Source organism: Myotis daubentonii, chromosome 11 (genome assembly GCF_963259705.1).
Source record: "Myotis daubentonii chromosome 11, mMyoDau2.1, whole genome shotgun sequence".
Taxonomy (NCBI): Eukaryota; Metazoa; Chordata; class Mammalia; order Chiroptera; family Vespertilionidae; genus Myotis; species Myotis daubentonii.
This window is the reverse complement of record NC_081850.1, coordinates 9,062,743-9,080,118: the sequence shown is the minus strand read 5'-3', so window position 1 is coordinate 9,080,118 and position 17,376 is coordinate 9,062,743. Positions and strand designations below refer to the sequence as shown.

Sequence of the window (17,376 nt, the reverse complement as noted above, 5' to 3'; positions counted from 1 at the left end):
AGTTCATTACTACTTAAAAACTACCGTTTAGGAAGCAGGAAGATGACTGCCAATGGGAAGGCAGACTGCAAGATAGTGTGTGAGTGAGAGAACAAAAGGAGAGGGTATGGACTTATTTGTGGGTGAGTGATAGTTATATTCCAGGGGACTGTTGGAGACTGCTGGACCGGGCTCCCCTAACTGGGCAGCCTCTACTGCTGCTGAAATCACTCCTGGAGCAGCCAGCTCTGCCATGGAGACCATGCCATCTTGAAGGGGAGGGTGGCTGTTATCAGAAGCATATACACCCAGGGATCCTGCAACCACAGCACCCAGGGACCAGCTATGAACCCAGGAACACAGGATCTCAAGCAGCGCAAATACGTGGACTCGAACGAGCCCTGCTCCTCTTCACAAAAAGGTCAGATTTCACCTAGGGAAAGGTGAGGACTGCAATCCAGGTTGGAGAGAGGAATGCACATGGGGGAAGTCTGTGACCCACAAAGCCCGCGGCCTTTAGGGCCAGGTGATCTGCGAGTGTGGAAGGGGATTCACAGGGCTGCTGGCAGAAGGGAGCTCTAAAAATCATCTCATAACGACTGGGCACAAAAAGGCAGCCTTGGATTTTACCAGTGTGCCGGCTGCTTAGTGCCAGGGGAAAAAGGATGTGCAGAAGAGATGTTTGGAGAATTTGCACAGAGCTGGATGGAGAGAGAGAGAGCTACATAACCAAACACCCGGAGAAGAGAGATCATGGGGAGACAAAGAAACAACCCTCAAATGAAAGAAAAGGAGGCATCACCAGAAAAGGAAGTAAACGAAAAGGGGGCAAGCAATATATCAGAGAAAGAATTCAGAGAAATGGTCATAAGGTGGCTGAAAAGAATGGAAGACAAATTCAACAATATGTGTAAGAACCAAGAGGAAATGAAGGAGAACCACGAAGAAATGAAAAATGACTTCGCTGCTATAAAGAACTCAATAGAAAGCATGAACAGTAGACTAGAGAAACAGAGGACCCACCATCAGTGAGCTAGAAGACAAGGTAGGAAAAAATACCCAAACAGAGCAGCATCTAGAAAAAAAAATTTAAAAACAGGAGGAGAGCCTAAGGGAACTTTGGGACAACACGAAATGAAACAACATCCACATAATAGGGGTGCCAGAAAAAGAGGAAACTGAGCAAGGACTAGAAACATGTTTGAAGAAATAATGACAGAAAACTTCCCTGATATAGGGGGAAAAAACCTCACACAAATCCAAGAAGCTCACAGGTCCCCAAAAAAATGAACCCCAAAAGATCAATGCCAAGGCACATTATAATTAAACTGTCAAACACCAATGACAAAGTAAGAATCTTAAAAGTGGCCAGAGACAGAAAGTTACCTACAAAGGATCCCCCATCAGACTAGCGACTGATTTCTCAACAGAAATACAACAGGCAAGAAGGGAATGGAATGAAATATACAAAGTCATGCAAAGGAAGGGTCTGAATCCAAGAATACTATACCCAGCAAGGCTATCAATCAAAATTGAGGGTGAAATCAGGAGCTTCACAGACAAAAAAGGACTAAGGGAGTTTATTACCACCAAACCAGCAATGCAAGAAATGCTAAAGGGTCTGTGGTAAAAAGAAGAAATAGGAAACGAAGAAGGAACACAGGCATAAAGAATAAAAAATTGCGACAAACAAATACCTATCAATAATAACTTTAAATGTTAATGGATTAAATGCCCCAATAAAAAGACATAGAGTAGCTGAGTGGATAAGAAAACATGATCCATATATCTGCTGTCTACAGGAAACCCACCTCAGAAAAAAAGGACTCACACAGACTGAGAGTGAAGAGATGGAAAAGATTTTTCAGGTGAATGGAAATGAAAAAAAAGCTGGGGTAGCAATACTTATATATGACAAATTAGATCTCAAAGTGAAGGACATAACAAGAGATAAGGAAGGCCACTTCATAATACTAAAGGGAGCAATATAACAAGAAAATATAACTCTGGTAAACATATACGCACCCAATACAGGAGCACCCAAATACATAAAAAAACTTCTGGAGGATATCAAGGGAGAGATTGATAGCAATACAGTCATAGTAGGGGACTTTAATACCCCACTATCACCATTGGACAAATCCTCTAAACAAAAAATCAGCAAAGAAACATCAGTCCTAAATGATGCACTAGATCAGAAGGAATTAATTGATATCTTCAGAACATTTTACTCCAAAGCCACAGAATATACATTCTTTTCAAGTTCACATGGGTCATTTAAAAAGATAGACCATATATTGGGTCACAGGCAGTCTCTTCAAATTCAAGAAGATAGAAATCATATCAAGCATCATCTCAGATCACAATGGCATGAAACTAGAAATCAACTACAATAAAAACAATTTTAAAAAACCCCAAACACCTGGAGGCTAAATAGCATGCTATCTACACTAATAAAAGACAAAGATGCTAATTGACCGTACCTTCACTATGCCCTAAGCCATGCCCACCAGCGAATCAGAGCAACTATATGCAAATTAACCCAACCAAGATGGTGGCCGGCAGCCATGGAGCTGGAGCAAGCAGGAGGCTTGGTTGCCCTGGCGATAGAGGAAGCCAAGCTTCCTGCCTGCCCTGGTGGCTGTGGCTTCTGCTAAAGGCAACAAAGTTTCAATTATAGAAGATAAATAAATCCCAGATACCTGCTTCCAGCCAGCCTCCACTGGGAGCTTGGGTGGCTGGGGGTTGTGGCCAGCCTGAAAATAGTCATCAGTCCCTCACCCAGGCTGGCTAGGCACCCCAGTGGGGACCCCCACCCTGAAGGGGCTGTGGCCAGCCTGCAAACAGCCATCAGCCCCTCACCCAGGCTGGCCAGGCACCCCAGGGGGGACCCCCACCCTGAAGGGGCTGTGGCCAGCCTGCAAACAGCCATCAGCCCCTCACCCAGGCTGGCCAGGCACTCCTATATAATAAAAGGGTAATATGCAAATTAACCCTAACAGCAGAACGACTGGGAATGACTGGTCACTATGACACACACTGACCACCAGGGGGCAGACGCTCAATGCAGGAGCTGCCCCCTGGTGGTCAGTGCACTCCCACAGGGGGAGCTCTGCTCAGCCACAAGCCAGGCTGATGGCTGCCAGTACAGCAGTGGTGGTGGGAGCCTCTCCTGCCTCCGCGGCAGCACTAGGGATGTTCAACTGCAGCTTAGGCCTGCTCCCTGCTGGCAAGTGGACATCCCCTGAGGGCTCCCAGGCTGCCAGAGGGATGTCTGACTGCCAGCTTAGGCCTGATCCCCCAGGGAGCGGGCCTAAGCCCGCAAGTGGTCATCCCCCGAGGGGTCCCAGACTGCGAGAGGGCACAGGCCGGGCTGAGGGACCCTCCCTGAGTGCACAAATTTTTGTGCACCGGGCCTCTAGTTAAACTATAACTGGATTACCAGAGAGATCAAAGAAGAAATAAAAAGCATCATGGCAACAAACGACAATGAAAACACAACAATCCAAAATCTATGGGACACAGTGAAAGCGTCTTGAGAGGGAAGTTCATAGCTCTACAGGCCTGCCTCAAAAAAACAAGAAACAATGGTAATAAATTATCTAACCCTACAACTCAAAGAGGTAGAAAGAGCAACAAGAAAAGCCCAGCATAAGCAGAAGGAAGGAAATAATAAAGATCAGAGCGGAGATAAACAACATAGAGACCAAAAAAAAAAAAAAAACAATACAAAAGATCAACAAAACCAAGAGCTGGTTCTTTGAAAGGATAACAAGATTGATGAACCTCTAGCCAGGCTCACTAAGAAGCAAAGACAGAGGACCCAAATAAACAAACTCAGAAATGAAAGAGGTGAAATAACAACCGATCCCACAGAAATACAAACAATTATGAAAAAATACTATGAACAACTCTATTCCAACAAAATGGACAACCTAGATGAAATGGATATATTCTTAGAAAAATACAAGCTTCCAAAACTCAACCAAGAAGAGTCGAAAAACCTGAATAGGTTGATAACTACCAAAGAAATTGAAACAGCAATCAAAAATCTTCCAGCAAACAAAAGCCCTGGTCCAGACGGCTTTACAGGGGAGTTCTACCAAGCATTCAAAGAAGAACTAAAACCTATCCTCCTCAGACTATTCCAAAAAATTCAAGAGCAAGGCACATTTCCAAGCTCTTTCTATGAAGCCAGCATTACCCTAATCCCAAAACCAGATAAAGACACCACAAATAAAGAGAACTACAGGCCAATATCCTTGGTGAACATAGATGCTAATATCCTCAACAAAATCCTAGCAAATTGGATTGAGCAATACATTAGAAAGATCATACACCATGACCAAGTGGGATTTATTCCAGGAATGCAAGGATGGTTCAATATCCACAAATCAATAAATATGATACATCACATAAACAAACTGAGAGACAAAAATCACATAATCATATCAATCGATGCAGAAAAAGCATTTGACAAAATCCAACACCCTTTCTTGATAAAAACTCTCAGCAAAGTGGGAATAGAGGGATCATACCTCAACATAATAAAAACCCTGTGACAAACCTACAGCCAACATCATACTCAATGGGCAAAAACTAAATCCATTTCCCCTAAGAACAGAAACAAGACAAGGATGCCCACTTTCACTACTCCTGTTCAACATAGTACTAGAAGTATTAGCCATAGTGATCAGACAAGAGGAAAAATAAAAGGCATCCAAATTGGGAAAGAAGAAGTAAAGCTGTCCTTATTGACAGATGACATGATATTATACATAGAAAACCCCAAAGACTCCATCAAAAAACTACTAGACCTAATGAATTTGGCAATGTAGCAGGATACAAAATTAACACCCAGAAATCTATGGCCTTTTTATACACAAATAATGAACTCAGAGAAAGAGAAATGAAAAAAGCAATCCCATTTATCATTGCACCAAAAAAAATAAGATACCTAGGAATAAACTTAACCAAGGACATAAAAGATCTGTACTTGGAAAATTACAGGACATTGAAAAAAATAATAGAGGAAGACATAAACAAATGGAAGAACATACTATGTTCATGGATTGGGAGCATCAACATCATTAAAATGTCCATACTACCTAAAGCAATCTATAGATTCAATGCAATACCTATTAAAACACCAATGGCATATTTCAAAGATCTAAAACAAACTATCCAAAAATTCATCTGGAATAAAATATGACCCCGAATAGCCACAGCTATCCTGAGAAAGAAGAACAAAGTTGGAGGGATCACAATAACAGACATCAAAATATATTACCAAGCCACGGTTCTCAAAACTGCCTGGTACTGGCACAAGAACAGACATATAAACCAATGGAACAGAATAGAGGACCCAGAAATTGACCCAAGCCATAATACTCTAAAGTAATTGCTGAATTCCCACTCAGCACTGGGGACTCTTTGGTCCTAGCACAGGCCTAAGCTCCTTCTGGGAGGGAGATCCAGTACTGAAAAGGTCAGTTCTAGAAATGTCTGTAAAACATACATTTGGCAAATGAATGAACAAAGAAGCAAAGAAACACTGATAGAGAAGATGTTCCACTCTGCTGAATTAAAGTTTGCTTTCCAAAGGAGGTTTGAAGCTTCCTACTGTTTTTTTAACTTCTTAGGATTTTTAAACGGCAGGACCTTTGAAGTCTAATGGGAGAAAGACAAGAAAGTGCTGGGCATTCAGAATCAGGGGCAGTGGGAATATTGGGGAACCTCAGACCAGTCACTTCATCTCCCTGAACCAGTTTCAATCTGCAAAATAACTAATGTGTGTTTTTTTAAAAATATTTTTATTTATTAAATCCTTTGGGGTGACATTGGTCAACAAGAACATATAGGTTTCAGGTGTGGGTTCTATGTTACAGGATCTGTATAGTGCACCTTGTGCCCAACGCAGGAAGCAACACCAGGCTGGTGAACAGGAGATGAGGTGTAAGGGCGCATCATGGGTCAACTGGCCACCAGAGGCCAAAGGACTGGCCTGTGAAGGACCAGGAACAGGAGCAACATCCTGGCGTGAACCTGGTCTGCAGTCAGAACCCTCTCCTCCCCGAGGCAGGTCACAAAGCAGCTACTGCATTTCTGAACAAGAAATTGAGACACGGGTTTTGACCAAAAAATTAAGATATTTTAAAAATTCATGAATCTATGTGGGATGTCCTAAAGAGGATGAAGATACCATATGTATGTACATGTTAATGAATCAGGTTTCTTACAAACAAAAAATATATGAAATCAGAAAAGAGCTCTTTTTCAGGAAATCATTCAGCAAGTGTGTGCTGTCCACCTGGGTCTTGGGGGCGGGGCCTTCACAGGTCACCTTTCAGGTGCTGAGAGGGCCTGAGAGACAGACAGGTGAACAAGAACCAAGGCAACACTTTATTTCAGAAGATAGGAAGAGCCATGAAGAAAATAGACTCAGCTTATATGACAAGGGAGCCACAGGGACACAAAGATTTCTGTTGGTGCCCTGACCAATGACCTTAAACGCAGTGGTTCACAGGACAAAGTGTGGGATCCCAGGTGCTGTGGGTCAGAAACCTGAGGCAGTTCATTGGGTTTCCCTCCTCCCAGTAGGCCTCTGGGGGCCTGCTCATGGGGAGGTGGCAGAATCCATTGCTTATGGGACAGTTCCCTTCGGTGTCCCTGCCAAAGCCACTCCCAGCTTCCTGGGGGCTCCCAAAAATGTCGGCCTTTGATCCCGTCCTCCAGCCTCAAAGCCAGCAACTCCAGTGGAGTCCCTCCCACCCAGTTTTCACTTTGAAGAACACCTGGTTACTGAGGGCCAGGACCTTGGGGTGAGTCATACCTCCTGTGCTTTCTGTAAAGGGCCTGGGGTGTGTTGGTGTCAATAAATGTTTATTCACTGATTTTAAACACCACAAGAAAACTGGAGAGGTTGGCCCATATGGCTGACCTGGCAGGGTTGCTAGGTTACCTCTATGACCTGTCTTACCATTCTGACCTCTGTTAGTACTGTGACCCACTGCCAGGTGTACCCCCCTAGGGCTAGGTGGGGGCTCCCCAGCAGGGTGACTCCCCAGCAGGCTCAGGGAAGGGCTTTCCAAGATATTTAAACTGAGTAGTGGCTGTTGAGACAGAGCTGACCCCATGGAGACCTGAGGAAGCCACCCGAAAAGGAGAGGCAGTGCCCCAGGGCAAGGACAGCCAGGCTGGATGGGAACAGCAGAGGGCAGGGGGCACATAGAGGGCCCTAGTGTGGGTTGAAAATGCTGTCACAGCATGAAGGCTTTTAGGCACGAGAATAGGGGGATCTGATTTATATTTTTTAAAGATCACTCGGTGATTTGACATTTGAAATGATATTTGACATGTGTCCTGAGAGCCCGGGAGGATTTGGGCAGATGAAGACGGTGAGATGTGCTTCAGGTACAGACAGTGGACAAGGCCTGGAGGCAGGACAGATGAACACTGGGGACCAGAGCACATGCCTCGCAGAGCCTGTGAGTGATGGGACAGGGCAGGGAAACAGAAGACCCTGCATGGAGGGGGCAGGGCAGGGGGATGGGGTCCTTCCATGGAGAGGGCAGGGTACGGAAGGCAGTGAACCCTCCATGGAGGGGGCAGGGCATGGAGGAGAGGGGACCCTCCATGGAGGGGACAGGGTGGGCAAGAAGGAGAGGGAACCCTCTATGGTGGGGACAAGGCTGGGAGGAGAGGGGACCCTCCATGGAGGGGACAGGGCCTGGAGGCGAGGGGACCCTCCATGGAGGGTACAGTGCAGAGACGAAAGGGTACCCTCCATGGAGGGGACAGGCAGGGAGGAGAGGGAACCCTCCATGGAGGGGACAGGGCCGGGAGGCAAGGGTACCCTCCATGGAGGGGATGGGTCAGGGAGAAGAAGGGACCCTCCATGGACGGGGGACTGTAGGGGGATGGGAGCCCTCCATGGAGGGGACAGGCAGGGAGGAGAGGGGACCCTCCATGGAGGGTACAGGGCAGGGACGAAAGGGTACCCTCCATGGAGGGGATGGGTCAGGGAGAAGAAGGGACCCTCCATGGAGGGGGGACTGTAGGGGGATGGGAGCCCTCCATGGAGGGGACAGGCAGGGAGGAGAGGGGACCCTCCATGGAGAGGATGGGTCAGGGAGGAGAAGGATCCCTCCATGGAGAGGAAGGGCAGGGAGGAGAGGGGACCCTCCATGGAGGAGAAGGGCAGGGAGGAGATGGGACCCTCCATGGAGGGGGCAGGGCAGGGTGGAGAGGGGACCCTCCATGGAGGGCGCAGGGCAGTGGGGGCAGGGAACCTTCCATGGAGGGAACAGGCAGGAACGAGAGGGGAACCTCCATGGAAGGGATGGGTCAGGGAGGAGAAGGGACCCTCCATGGAGGGGGGACTGAAGGGTGATGGGAACCCTCCATGGAGGGCACAGGACAGGGAGAAGAGGGGACCCTCAATGGAGGGAACAGGGCCGGGAGGCAAGGGGACCCTCCATGGAGGGTACAGGGCAAGGACGAAAGGGTACCCTCCATGGAGGGGATGGGTCAGGGAGAAGAAGGGACCCTCCCTGGAGGGGGGACTGTAGGGGGATGGGAGCACTCCATGGAGAGTATAGGTATGGAGGAGAGGTTACCCTCCATGGAGGGGAAGGACAGAGAGGAGTTGGGACCCTCCATGGACGGGATGGGTCAAGGAGGAGAAGGAACCTCCATGGAGGGGACAGGTCAGGGAGGAGAAGGGACCCTCCATGGAGGGGGGACTGTAGGGGGATAGGAACCCTCCATGGAGGGAATAGGTATGGAGGAGAGGGGACCCTCCATGGAGGGGAAGGGCAGGGAAGAGAGGGGACCCTCCATGGAGGAGAAGGGCAGGGAGGAGATGGGACCCTCCATGGAGGGGGGACTGAAGGGTGATGGGAACCCTCCATGGAGGACACGGCTCAGGGAGAAGAGGGGACCCTCCATGGAGGGGACAGGGCAGGGAGGAGAGGGGACCCTCCATGGAGGGCACGAATCAGGGAGGAGAGGGGACCCTCCATGGAGGGCACGGATCAGGGAGGAGAGGGGACCCTCCATGGAGGAGAAGGGCAGGGAGGAGAAGGAATCCTCAAAAAAGGGCACGGGTCAGGGAGGAAAATAATCCCTCCATTGAGAGGAAGGGCAAGGAGGAGATGGGACCCTCCATGGAGGGGGCAAGGCAGGGCGGAGAGGGGACCCTCCATGGAGGGTGCAGGGCAGTGGGGGGAGGGAACCTTCCATGGAGGGGACAGGCAGGGAGGAGAGGGCACCCTCCATGGAGGGGATGGGTCAGGGAGGAGAAGGATCACTCCATGGAGAGGAAGGGCAGGGAGGAGTTGGGACCCTCCATGGGGGGAACAGGTAAGGGAGGAGAAGCGACCCTCCATGTAGGGGGCACTGTAGGGGGATGGGAATACTCCATGGAGGGGACAGGTAGCGAAGAGAGGGGACCCTCCATGGAGGGGAAGGGCTGGTAGGAGAAGTGACCCTCCATGGATAGGGGGACTGTAGGGTGATGGGAACCTTCCATGGAGGGGACAGGTAAGGAGGAGTGGGGACCCTCCATGGAGGACACAGGTGAGGGAGGAGAGCAGACCCTCCATGGAGAGAAAAGGCAGGGAGGAGAAGGGACCTTCCATGGAGAGGAAGGGCAGGGAGGAGAAGGGACCTTCCATGGAGAGGAAGGGCAGGGAGGAGAAGGGACCTTCCATGGAGAGGAAGAGCAGGAAGGAGAAGGGACTCTCAATGGAGGGGGGTCTGTAGAGGGATTGGAACTCTCCATGGAGGGCACAGGTAAGAAGGAGAGGGGACCCTCCATGGAGGGGAAGGGCTGGGAGAAGAAGGGACCTTCCATGGAGAGGAAGGGCAGGGAGGAGAAGGGACCCTCTATGGAGGGGGGACTGTAGGATGATGGGAACCCTCCATGGAAGGGACAGGTGGGGAGGAGTCGGGAACCTCCATGGAATAGAGGGTCAAGGAAGAGAAGGTATCCTCCATGGAGTGGGGAGTGTAGGGTGATGGGAACACTCTATGGAGGGGGCAGGGAAGGGAGAAGAGGGGACCCTCAATAGAAGTGGCTGGGCAGGAAGGACAAGGGACCCTCCATGGAGTGGAAAGGGAGAGGAAGATAGGGGACACTCCATGGAGGGGACAGGGCAGGGAGGAGAGGGGACACTCCATGGAGGGGACAGGGCAGGGAGGAGAGGGGACCTCCATGGAGGGGACAGGGCAGGGAGGAGAAGGGACTCTCCATAGAGGGTGGAGGGCAGGAGCCAGGGAAACCTTCATTGAGGGGGCAGGGCCGGGGGACAGGGAACCCTCCATGGATGGGACAGGGCAGGGGGGAGAGGGGACCTCCATGGATGGGGTAGGGCAGGGAGGAGAAGGGACTCTCCATAGAGGGTGGAGGTCAGGGGGACAGGGAACCCTTCAGAAAGGAGTTAGAGCTGGGAGACAGGGAACTGCACTTGGAGGGACAGAATAGCGAGTACAGGAAACCCTACATGCAGTGGGGAGGGCAGGAGTAAAGGGACCCCCAATTAAAGGGGGGTAAGGCAGGGAGGAGAGGGGAGACCTGGAACCCTCTATGGCAGTGGTTCTCAAACTTCTGGCCCTTTAAATACAGTTCCTCATGTTATGACCCAACCATAAAATTATTTTTGTTACTACTTCATAACTGTAATGTTGCTACTGTTATGAATCATAATGTAAATATCTGATATGCAGGATGGTCTGAGGTGACCCCTGTGAAAGGGTCGTTCGACTGCTAAAGGGGTTGCGACCCACAGGTTGAGAATTGCTGCTCTATGGGGAGGGGGCAGGACAGTTGGACAGGGAACCCCCATGCAGGGGGGAGGGCAGGAGGAAAGGGAAACTCACTTGGAGAGAGCAGGGCAGAGACAGAACTATCCATTGACAGAACAGGGCAGGGGGACAGGGATCCCAACTTTAGGGAGAGGGGATGGGAGGAGAAGGTACCCTCCATGGATGGGGCAGGGCAGGAGTGTAGAGAACCCCACTTTGAGGAAAAGGGGCAAGGAGGAGAGTTTCCTTCATGGAGGGCGCACAGCAGGGGGACAGAGAACCTCACTTTGAGGGGTCAGGCAGTGGGGAAAGGAAACCCCAGTTTGAGGGAGAAGGGCAGGGAGGAGACAGAATCCTACATGGAGGGACAGGTCATACAGGAGAGGGAACAGGGACTCCTCCATGGAGAGGAGAGGCTGGGGGGATAGGGAACCCTACTTTGAGACAGCAAGGATTTTGGCACAGGTCCTTAAATAGATGGCAGGGCAGTGGGGAGAGGGCATCTTCCATGGAGGTAGCAGGGCAGGGAGGACAAAGGACCCCACATAGTCTGAGCAGGAGAGTGGGGTTAGGGCACCATCCATGGAGGGGCCAGGGAAGGGGGGACATGGGAGTAGAGATAGGTAACAGGGGAAACAGACCCCTCCATGGAGAGTCCCCTGTTTCCCCATGGTGGGGCCCTTGTTCCCAGCCCTGCACCTTAGCAGCATTCCCTGTCCTACCTGTCCATTGGCCCTTCCCGTGGTCCCCTGTCCCCGATGCCCTGCCTTCCCATGGAGGGGCCACTGTCTCCCCTGCTCTGACCACTCTGTGGTTGGTCCCCTTATCCCTCTGCCTTTCCCCTCCATGGAGGGTCTTCTGTTTCCCTACCCTTACCCCTCACTCACAGGCATCTGAGGGGCATATGCTCTGGTCTCTCCAGTGTTCATCTCTCCTGCCTCCAGGCCGAGTGTCCACTCTCTGTACCTGAAGCACATTCTCACCTTCTTCATCTGTCTAAATCCTACCCGTGCTCTCAAGACACATCTCAAATATCATTTCAAATGTCAAATCACAAACAGGGGAAGGGGGGTGGGGGGTGGAGGGTGGGGGCTGGTGGGTGGGGGCTGGGTAGTAGGGGGTGGGGGATGGGAGGTGGGTGGGTGGGTGGTGTGGGGTGTGGTATTTGGGGTGGTGGGTGGGGGGTAGGGTTGGAGGGTAAGAGTGGGAGGTGGGGGCGAGGGGTAGTGGTGGGGGATAGGAGCTGGGGGGTGGGGGTGGCACATGGGGGCTGTGGATGTGGGGTGTGGTGAGGCAGGTGGGGGCTGGGGGTGTGGGGTGGCAGGTAGGGGTGGCGTGTGGGGAGTAGGGGGTAGGGTAGGTGGGTGACAGGTGGGGGAGGGAGAAGAGGGCATGGGGGGATAAATGGTGATGGAAGGAGACTTGACTTGAAGGCAGTGAACACACAATACAATATACAGATGGTGCATTATAGAATTGCACACATGACCTATGCAATATTATTAATGAATGTCACCCAAATAAGGTTGATTAAGAATAAGTAAATGGTGTGTCATTTGAGGTTGATTAGGTTATGAGGGTAGAGCCCTCATGAATAGGATTAATACCCTTTTCAAAGATATCCCATGCTAGACTTATCAGGAGATGACTTTATATGTTATACAAATGTCTAACCACTATTTTGTACACTTGAAACTAATATTGAATGTCATCCCTAATTGAAAAAAATTTAAAGTAGTAAAATAATTTTTAATAAAAATGCAAATCAGAGTGATCTTTAAAAAATATAAATCAGATCAATGCACTCTGTGCCTAAAAGCCTTTAGCGCTCCAGCAGTGGTCAGGTCTCCAGACAGAATCATGCCTGTGAGGGTGTTACACTGCTGGGAGAGGAATGCCCTGTCTTCTTCCTCCAGTAGCTCCCTTCACTGCTCTGGTGATGTGTGGCACTGGTGCAGGGCAAAACTGTGCTTCCTTGAGAGTGAGCTAAGCATCACTTTGGCTGCTTTGTTGTAGTGTGGGAGTAGACACAGGAAAAATAAATTTAAGCCTTAAAGGTTCTCACAGCATTTCAACCCACCAAACCGAACTCTATCCTCCCTTCCCTACGCTCCAGCCAGCCTGGCTCACCCAGCCTTGAGGAAAGAAGGCAGGGACAGTGCTGCCCGGGAAGCCAGTGAGCATGCATGTGGTTGGAAGTCTGGAGAGAGCTCCAGTTCTCTTAGGACAGAAATGGAGGGATGAATCTGCTGAAATCAGCCACCCATGAGGGGACTCTACTTTTCACTACATGATGAGGGCATCACACCTGCATGATCCTGCCATGCTCTTGCTCCCCTGTGGCATCCCAGGGGACCCATGAGTCATCTACAACAGGAAGCAGCTCTCTGGCCTTTGAGAATCCACAGACCCTCTGCAAAGCCCTTAAGCTCACACGGCTGATCTCAGACTACAGATTCCAGACATCTTCAATCCTGGGAAGCAGCCTCTTTTGACTTTTTCATTCTCCTCCTACAAACAATGCCGGGTCTGTGTCTTCTGTACACTGCTCAAAGATGTGTGAGGACCCAGCGGGTGGCAGCTGGACGTGGTATACCCTGGGACATTTGCTGAGTGGCCTCAGACCCAACACTGACACTGAGCTTGAACCTGCATCAATCTGGTGAACACCACTCACCTCTACCTGGGGACTCCCTGAGAACCTACCTCATGCAACTTGAGTACCTTCAGAGGCTCTTTCATTAACTGAGACAAACAGGCACCCAGCAGATGGAGGCAAACAGGGAGGCAGAACATGGTGTGCTCTGGGACTTTTGCTGACCTGTCCCCAGGCTCAATGCTAGTCAAACCCAGCTTTAGTGCCCTGCTTGGACCTTCCTGTGCTCACTGTGCCTCAGCAGAGGCTGTCACAAATTGTGAATTGCTTTGTAGATGCAAATAGATTGCCCTGGGAGAGTCACATCAAGCATCTGACATTGTTCAGCACCAGAGTCCCTCCCAGGAAGCCTCAGGACCAACAAGCTGATAGCCAGCTTCAGAGCACATCAGAGAAGGATACAATTAGCCTCAGAAGCGGCATATCCAGAGAGAGATCTAGGCAGGCACCAGACCCCGCTGAGATGAATTGCGCTCCACGTGGTCAACACCTGTCAGCAGCTCATACACTACCCTGTAGGCAGGGTACACTGTGGTCGCAGCCAACTAGAGTAAGCATCGACTCAGTACATGCATGGGCCAACAGCCATCAAGAATCAACTGCCACAGGAAGGTTCACATAACACACACGGGACATCCCTGGAGCACTCAACTCAGATGATCAAGAAGAAATTGCCACTGGGTTCCACAGGACTCCTACTACACGAAGCCACACTACCAAGACCTGGATTTTAATACAAAGAAACAAACACACAGAGGCAGCCAAAATGCAAAGAAACATGCCCCAAATTTAAGAACAGGGGACACATCCAGGAAAAATGCTAAACAAAGTGAGGCAAGCAATATTCCAGATACTGCATATATATATATAAATGGTTGTAAGGATGTTAATTGAAGTTAGGTGAAGAATGGATGAAATCAGTGGGAACTTGAAAACTGATAGTAGGCATGAAAAAGAACATTTAAGCCATATAAAAGATCCAGTCAGAAATAAAGAGTAAAATCTTTGAAATGAAGAATACACTAGAGAAAATAAATAATTTGATTAAGGAGAGAATCAAATTAGTGATTTGGAAGACAAGGTCACCAAAGACAAAAGCAGCAAAAAGAAAAAAGAACTTTTAAAAATGAGGACTGTTTAGGGGACTTTTGGGACAACATGAAACATTAACAACATCCACATTATAGGAGTACAAGGAGAAAAGAAAGGTTAAGGGACTACACCATATGAAAAGATATAATGACCGAACACTTCCCTAACCTGGTGAAGGAAGAGACACACAAGTCCAGGAAGCACAGAGTCCCAAACAAGATGAACCCAAAAAGGCTTGACACCAGGACACATCATAATGAAAATGACAAAGATTAAAGACAGGACATCTTAAAAGCAACAAAAGAAAGATGGTCAGTTACCTACAAGGGAGCTCCCATAAGATTGTCAGCTTATTTCTCTACAGAAACATACCAGGCCAGTAGGGATTGGCACAAAATATTCAAAATAATGAAAAGCTAGGACCTTCAACCAAGACTACTTTACCCAGCAAGGCTGTCATTTAAAATTGATGGAGAAATAAAGAGCTTCCCAGACAAGAAACAGCAAAAGAAGTGTGTTACCACCAAACCATTAGTATAAGAACTATCAAGAAGGAATAAAAGGGAAACAGAGTTAAAAGAATAAAACATATCTACGAATAATCACTTTAAATGTAAGTGGCTTGACTGCTGCAATTAAAAGACATGGTAGCTGAATCAATAAGAAATCAAGAACCACATATATGCAGTCAACAAGAGACCTATCTCAGAATGAAAGATATACAGACAAAAAGCCAGGGAATGGCAAAAGGTATTTCATGCAAATACAAATGAAAAATAAGCCGGGGAGGTAAACCTAGAGCTGACAAAATAGACTTTAAAACAAAGGCTATATTGAGCGATAAGAATGGACACCACAGAATGATAAAGAGAGCAATCCAACAAGAGGATATAACCCTTGCAAACATGTATTTCCTCAACATAAGAGCAAGTAAATGTGTAAATCAAATCCTGATGTACATAAATGGAGAGTTCAACAATAATACAGACGTAGTAGGGGATTTTAACATCCCATTGGCATCAATGGCTAGATCTTCCGCACAGAAAATCAAGAAGCAAAGAGTGGCCTGGTGCTGGACTCTGCAGCAGCAGCAGCAGCAGCAGCAGCAGCAGCAGCAGCACATAAACTAAAGCTGGAACGATACAGACGAGATTAGGGTGGCCCCTGCTCAAGGGTGACACTCAAATCAGTGAAGCGTTCCTTTCCCCTAGCGTGTGACACGCTCCCCTGGCTCCCCTAGGCTCCCCTAGGCTCCCCTGGCTCCCCTGGGCTGGGGCCCCTGCGGGTGGGGGTGGAGGGAGATGGGCGGGGGCTGGGGGGGGAGGGAGATGGGCGGGGGCTGGGGGGGGAGGGAGAAGGTGGGGGGGAAGACTTGGGCCCTGACCTCCTCCTTGGCTGGGGCCCCTGCGGGTGGGGGTGGAGGGAGAAGGGCGGGGGCTGGGGGGGGAGGGAGATGGGCGGGGGCTGGGGGGGGGAGGGAGAAGGTGGGGGGGAGACTTGGGCGCTGTCTCACCCTTGCGCAGGGCGGCCTCACACCTAGTCTTTAAAAAAAAAAAAAAAAAGAGTGGCCTGAAATAACACAATAGATCAAATGGATTTAATTGGTATCTTCAGAGCATTTCACCCTGAAGCAGTAGAATATACATTCTTTTTAAGTGGACATGCAACATTATCTAGATAGACCACATGTTAGGGCACAAAAACAGTCTCAGTAAATTTAAGAAGATTGAAATCATATCAAGAATCTTTTCTGATCATAACTGTATAAAACTAGAAGTCAATTAGAAAAAACTGATCAAAAGTGATCTATTACTGAATTGTACACACCTAAAACCACCCTGCCCCAATAAATTTATTAACAGAGAAATAAAAGCAATGAAAAGCAAAAATAAATAAATAAATAAATAAAAATTTGGGGATACATGGTGGTGAGAATTGCATGTCAATATACTTGATGTATACTTAAATGTGGATAAAACTCTAAATCTTATATTTATTTGACCACAATAAAAATTAGTAATTATAGGATTAAAAAGAACACAGAAAAAGAAAAAACTGTAAAACACAGAAAGTCTTGGAGGCTAATTAACATGTTACTAAACAATGAATAGATAACAATGAGATCAAGGAAATAATGAAATAATACCTTGAAACACATGGAAATGAGAGCACAACAATCCTAACGCTATGGAGCACAGCATAAGCAGTCCTAAGAGGGAAATTCATAACATTACAGACCTACCTCAAGAAACAAGAAAAATCTGAAATACATCATCTAACTTTACACTTAGAGGAACTAGTGCAAAAGAAAAACAAAGACCATAAAGTGAGAAGAATAAAGAAAATAATAAAGATCGGAGCAGAAATAAACAAAGCAGTAAAAAACAAACAAGAGATCAATGAAGCTCAGGCCATTGTGTGTCAGTGCTTAGAGCTGTGGTCCACGGAACAAAGGATCATGGGTTCGATTCCCAGTCAAGGGCACGTACCTGGGTCGCAGGTTCACCCCTGCCCCCTGTTGAGGTGTATGTGTGTGTGAGACAACCATTTGATGTGTGTGTCTCACATTGATCTTTCTCTCTCTCTCTCTCTCTCTCTCTCTCTCTCTCTCTCTCTCTCTCTCTTTCTCCTTCCCCTCTCTCCCTCCCTTCTTACCTCCCTCCCTCCCTCCCACATCTCTAAAAAAAAAATTCATTGGACAATATATACTAGGTGAGAATTAAAAGAAAAAATAACTTCTCAACAAACGCAGGTGCTGGACTGGATGGCTTCACAGTGCATTTCATCAAACAGTCAGAGAAGAACTAGCACCTGTTCTCCTCAAACTCATCCAAAACACTCAA

The 17,376-nt window shown here is 48.4% G+C and overlaps 2 non-coding genes across 2 annotated transcripts; both read left to right on the top strand.

Moving 5' to 3' along the window:
• Nucleotides 1–12,614: 12,614 nt before the first annotated feature.
• LOC132212886 (small nucleolar RNA SNORA74) lies at nt 12,615–12,817 on the top strand. Its single transcript, XR_009447825.1, has one exon. It is a non-coding gene; the product is annotated as a small nucleolar RNA SNORA74 (small nucleolar RNA).
• Nucleotides 12,818–15,638: 2,821 nt separating this feature from the next.
• Nucleotides 15,639–15,742, top strand: LOC132212869 (U6 spliceosomal RNA). Its single transcript, XR_009447813.1, has one exon. It is a non-coding gene; the product is annotated as a U6 spliceosomal RNA (small nuclear RNA).
• The last annotated feature ends 1,634 nt before the right edge of the window (nt 15,743–17,376 follow it).